The sequence below is a fragment of the Echiichthys vipera genome, assembly GCF_963691815.1.
Source record: "Echiichthys vipera genome assembly, chromosome: 19".
NCBI lineage: Eukaryota > Metazoa > Chordata > Actinopteri > Perciformes > Trachinidae > Echiichthys > Echiichthys vipera.
Genome location: NC_139844.1, coordinates 23,318,833 through 23,324,832, shown reverse-complemented (window position 1 = coordinate 23,324,832; position 6,000 = coordinate 23,318,833).

The window sequence follows — 6,000 nt, the reverse complement described above, 5'->3', positions numbered from 1 at the left end:
TGTTTCCAGTCTTAATGCCAAGCTTATCAACTCTAGCTGTGTACTCTACACACACACACACACACACACACACACACACACACACACACACACACACACACACACACACACACACACACACACACACACACACACACACACACACACACACACACACACACACACACACACACACACACACACACACACACAGAGTGGTATCAACCTTCTCATCTAACTCTTAGAAAGAAAGTGAATAAGGTTATTTCCCCCAAATGTTCGAACTTTTCTCTTGAAGAAAAAGAAAACGTGGCTTTTTAAATGCACAATAACATCTTTGTCTTCATGGTTATATCGACTAATAGGACACACGTACAGGCAGTAAGAGAAAGAGAGGAAATCTGGAGTGAATTTCTTCATGTTTACCCAAAATATACAGAGCCCAATTGCCTCCATCCCAGCTGAGTGCTGACAAATCCACCGACCGCTTATCAAATTAAACCCCCATTAGCAGCATAAACACACAGGCTCACACACTCACACAAACAAGCCATTACCAGCACAAACATGCTAGTGCCACAACCACGTAGGCACCTTTTCGTGTTCGCTGTGTGTGTGTCACAGGCTCTTCAAATAATCCTGCACACCCGAGTAGACGTGTCTCCGCACACCCAGGAAAACCAGTCCGAAAGTCACAAACTGCCCCATACGGCGTGTGCTCCTGACCCGCGCCGTCGACTGTCAGCACCTGTCACACTGCGTGTCTGGAAGCATGCGCAGATTTAGCCCTGTAACGTCACACCTGATGAGACACGGCACCCTGCGTGGAGTCCGGTCTAATTCTTTCCATGCGCGCTTGTTAACATGTAGGATTTTCTTTGCAGCCACCATAAAGCAGAGTGTGCAGGTAACACAATCTCATGAAACTGCACTCTGTCTGACAGCTGCTGGAGGGATTTACCTCATAATGTAGTAATGCAAACCCCAAAAGTAAGACATCGCTGTAAAAAGGACAATTTCATCTGTCTTCCTTCCTTTTCCTGTGTGGCCCCCGGGGGGACGCCTGGCCGGTAGTGGAGGGTGAGAGATTGGGGGGGGGGAAGCGGAGAGTAAATGGAACGCATAATATGCACTCCATAAGCGTAAACCAATCATCAGACGATTGTCGAGTAGACAACAGTGTTTGGGTGAACATGCCGAGGTGCGTTTATGGGCCGTGTCCAAGAAACGGAAAAAGGAGGAGTTGAGGAATACCCAGGAGTGAGCAGAGACGTCAGAGCGGTACAAGGCCGCCGAGACCCAAACTCAGCACACGTTAAAGAGGAAGAGGAAGACATATTTCAGCGTCTGTTTGGTAAAGATAGCCTATGCATTACTAAACAACGCAGATGATGCTCCCTCAACATGTTTCACACAACCTCCATCAGTCACTCAGGGCGTGATCACACTGTCCTTTTGGCCGCGGCCAAAACCGTTTTTTCAGCTAAAGTCTAGTACCTTTAAGCAGTGTGAGTGCACCCGCTCCGCGCTCAACTGCGGCCAGCTGGCCCTCCACGGCCCGCTTGAAATAGGCGGGCTTTAGCGGAGCCGTTTGCACATGTACGAGCAAGATGCGTGCGCACGTGTACGCGCACGAGCACGAGCCCTACGGCAGTAGCGTTATGTCCGCCTGTTCTGACATGTAAATAGAAGGACAGACCATGCGCGGACATTTAACAACAACAACAATGGCGGTGAAAGGTTCACGTTGGTGTGGTGCGGAGGTGGAGTGTTTACTGCAGATTTGGTCGATGAAAATATTCAAAAACAGTCGACAAGACGCACAAAAACTCCGAGGTCTATGGAACAATTTGTAAAAAAAGCCACACACACGCGATCAATGCGTGTGACGTGTTACGGCGTGATGACGTATGGACAGCAAGAAGCATTGGCCGAGGCCCAGGTAGTGTGAGTACAAACGGGGCTGGAGGGGGGGACAAGGACCCTAAAGCACGGGGCACGGTCCGGGAGGACAGTGTGAGTCCGCCCTCAGTCGTATAGTTTGGCTCGATTGCGCTGCCGTGGCGCTGTTCGCTCGACCACAGAGGAACAGAAAGCACATCAGGGATATCTGTTTTCTGCACTTCCCTCTTGGTAAACAGACACAAGCACGATGAGACACGTTTCAAAGTCTTTGTAAATGTATTATTAACAGTTTGCCAGAACCTTTTCACAAATCATCATGAGCATGAGTTATTTCGGAGGCCTGTAGAACTAAAGGTAAGTCATGCGCCCTCGCTCGCACTCAGCGGTCGGTCTCATTAAAGCCCACGGTTGATTGCTGAAACGCGATAGTCACGATGAGTCATTTCGCCGCTGGCTAAATGGTTTCTGAAAGCAGATCTGCTTTTTGGATTACATTGGGTATTTCTGAGTGAAAGTACATTTCTTCACATTACTTTTATAGTCTTGAGAGTTTCCGTGCTCGCCACGGTTCACCAAACGCACCCGATCCCCTCTGTTTGAGTAAGCCCACTCGTAAAAAAGGGGATCAAGACGCTATTTTCATTGTTTATTTGTGTGCTCCGTAGAGATGCAGCCTGTGACTTGTTTGCCCTAAAATGAATCCAAACAGAAAATCTGCAGTTCTGCCTCCTTCTTCTTCTTCTTTCCTCCTCCTCCTCCTCTTTTCCTCCTTCTTTCCTCCTCCTCCTCCTCCTCCTTCTTTCCTCCTCCTCCTCCTCCTCCTCCTTTCCTCCTCCTCCTCCTTCTTCTTCTTCTTCTTCTTCTTCCTCTTCCTCCTCCTCCTCCTTCTTTCTTCCTCCTCCTCCTCCTCCTCCTTTCCTCTTCCTCCTCCTCCTCCTTTCCTCCTCCTCCTCCTTTCCTCCTCCTCCTCCTCCTCCTTTCCTCCTCCTCCTCCTCATTCTTTCCTCCTCCTCCTCCTCCTCCTCCTTTCCTCCTCCTCCTCCTTCTTCTTCTTCTTCTTCCTCTTCCTCCTCCTCCTCCTTCTTTCCTCCTCCTCCTCCTTTCCTCCTCCTCCTCCTCCTCCTCCTTTCCTCCTCCTCCTCCTCCTTTCCTCCTCCTCCTCCTCCTCCCCCTCCTCCTCCTTCGTTCCTCCTCCTCCTCCTCCTCCTCCTCCTTCTCCTCCTCCTCCTCCTTCTTTCCTCCTCCTCCTTTCCTCCTCCTCCTCCTCCTTTCCTCCTCCTCCTCCTCCTTCTTCCTCTTCTTCTTCTTCTTCTTCTTCTTCTTCCTCCTCCTTCTTTCCTCCTCCTCCTTCTCCTCCTCCTCCTCCTCCTTCTTTCCTCCTCCTCCTCCTCCTCCTCCTCTTCCTCCTCCTCCTTTCCTCCTCCTCCTCCTCCTTTCCTCCTCCTCCTCCTCCTCCTCCTTCTTTCCTCCTCCTCCTCCTCCTTCTTTCCTCCTCCTCCTCCTCCTCCTCCTCGTCCTCCTTCTTTCCTCCTCCTCCTCCTCCTCCTTTCCTCCTCCTCCTCCTTCTTTCCTCCTCCTCCTCCTTCTCCTTTCCTCCTCCTCCTCCTCCTCCTTCTTTCCTCCTCCTCCTCCTCCTTCTTTCCTCCTCCTCCTCCTCCTCCTCGTCCTCCTTCTTTCCTCCTCCTCCTCCTCCTTTCCTCCTCCACCTCCTCCTCCTCCTCCTCCTCCTCCTCCTCTTCCTCCTCCTCCTCCCCCTCCTCCTCCTCCTCCTCCTCCTCCTCCTCCTCTTCCTCCTCCTCCTCCTCCTCCTCCTCCTTCTTTCCTCCTCCTCCTCCTCCTCCTCCTCCTCTTCCTTTCCTCCTCCTCCTCCTCCTCCTCCTTTCCTCATCCTCCTCCTCCTCCTTTCCTCCTCCTCCTCCTTTCCTCCTCCTCCTCTTCCTCCTCCCCCTTCTTCTTCTTCTTCTTCTTCTTTTCCTCCTCTCTGGAATTCTCCTCTCTTTCTATTCTAATAAATCTGAAGGGGCCTTTTCCACTTTTACAGGAACAGCAACTCATTAAATGGTTGATTTCAGATGGCAGAGTGTGAATGTTTTGAGTTAACTTTATTGATCCGAGTGGGTCTGCGGGCCAGAGAGAAACCAACGTCCCCTCCGGCACATGGGCACTAGATTTACACCTCCGCCATTTAAAGACACCTCTAAACCCAGATGGCCACTGGCCCGCTCTCTCCTGTGCCGCTCTGGCAGAGACACCGTGGTTGTCTCTCCTGCACACATATTCACATAAACACAGCAAAAAAATGTCTTGGAAAAGGAAACGGATATTTTATTCACTCACCTGCACCAATGCATCTCTGTCTTCTGATGTACAGCAGCCTGTTAGCTCATGCCTGGTTTACTTCAGCCTCCTCGTAGCTTCGACTCTGGCTGTCTGTAACACATAAACGAGGTTGTGTGGCGGTCATACAGAACAAATTCAAATAAATAAAGTACAGAGTACATTTTTAATGACTATATGAGGAGCTTTTGTGTTTTATTAGACACTTTATATTAAAGGTTCCATATTATGCTCATTTTTAGGTTCATACTTGTGTCATACTTGTCATACTAGAACATGTTTACACTCTTTAATGTCCAAAACACACAGTATTTTCCTCATACTGTCTTTCTGAATATACCTGTATTCACGTTTGTCTGAAACGCTCTGTTTTAGCGCCTGTCTCTTTAAGCCCCTGCCTGAAAAGGTCCAGTCTGCTCTGATTGATCAGCTTCTGCATCTGCACTCTCAGCGTCATTATTTCAGCTGGGGAATGACTGTAACGGCACTTTCTACACGTATAAAGGATAGTTGTGACATCACAAATGTACAGAAGTCCTGACGGCTCGTTTAAAGGCACAGGTTCTGAATACGGGCTGTGTGCATTTCACTGTGGATTGAGAATTTTAATACTTTCCCAGTGTCTATATTGCACCTCCACCTGCTTTAAAATCAAAACAATATGGAAAATCCCACTTATTTAAAATAAAGGACCTTTAAGAAAGATGGACAAGTTGCAGAGTGCAGGTTAGTTGGAAGATGGGGAGCGTTGGTAAACTACACACGCTTAATTTTATCCCATAAAAACAAAATGAACGACACGTGTCTAACGGGACGAGAGTAAGCCAAATTATTAGATGTTTCTGAGACATGCTTTTGAAATAAGGCAGTGCCTTCTTTGAGTACTCTGAGCGTGAACTAACGATAAGAACTCGGGGGAATAAGAAGGGCCTCGAAGACGTCACAGTCCAGCTCAGTTAAGGAGTCTTTGGTGTTTCGGATCCTGCAGCTCGTATTGGCCCTCCCTTCGCCGTATCTGCTAGGGAGAGCTTGGTCTGTCTCCTACTTATGACAACACTCCCGGAGTATGAGCCATTTCCCATAAACTTCCACGGTCCCCAGGGTTTCCGACCCATGACATCAGGGAAATAGACGGGGTGATTATGAAGAAACAAGACTGCTTTATATCAAGAGTAAGTTCAATTTTATCTCGTCTATTTTTGTTAAACCAACTAACAGGTCTCTGTGAGAGCCAAACACGCAGGCCGGGATTCATTTTGCAACTGTTCGATGCTGCTGCATTAATTCAAACCTCATCTCTGTGTATTCTGTTAATCTGTTTAGATTCTCTCTTCCTTCTCTCTCTGGATCCGTCTCTCTCTCCCCCCCCTCAGGGCAGAAAGCTGTGAGGCTGTAAGGTCCCTCTCTTCCCACAACTGCTCTCAATCGCCCTTGTGACTGCACGGCTGTCAATCACTTTAACATCAGACCCACACTGAGCAGATCAAGCCTGCTGGCAAAACGCACACATACACACACTGATCCCTGATCTACGCGCACAAAAAAACGGGTTTTTAGGGGGAGTGGAAAGATGAAGGGGGTCCTGTCAGCACCTGCTGGGCCTCACCGGAGAATCTGCGGAGACACAGATACACCCACACACACATACACGCCGCAGGGCGCTGGTTGTGAAGGTACCACTTTAATATTGGTCGTATTTACTCAACCTCCCCGCAAGTTGCCTCCAACCATGCTGTCCCACAGTGTCAGTATGAGCCGCCATGCCCTTTGACCCAGGAA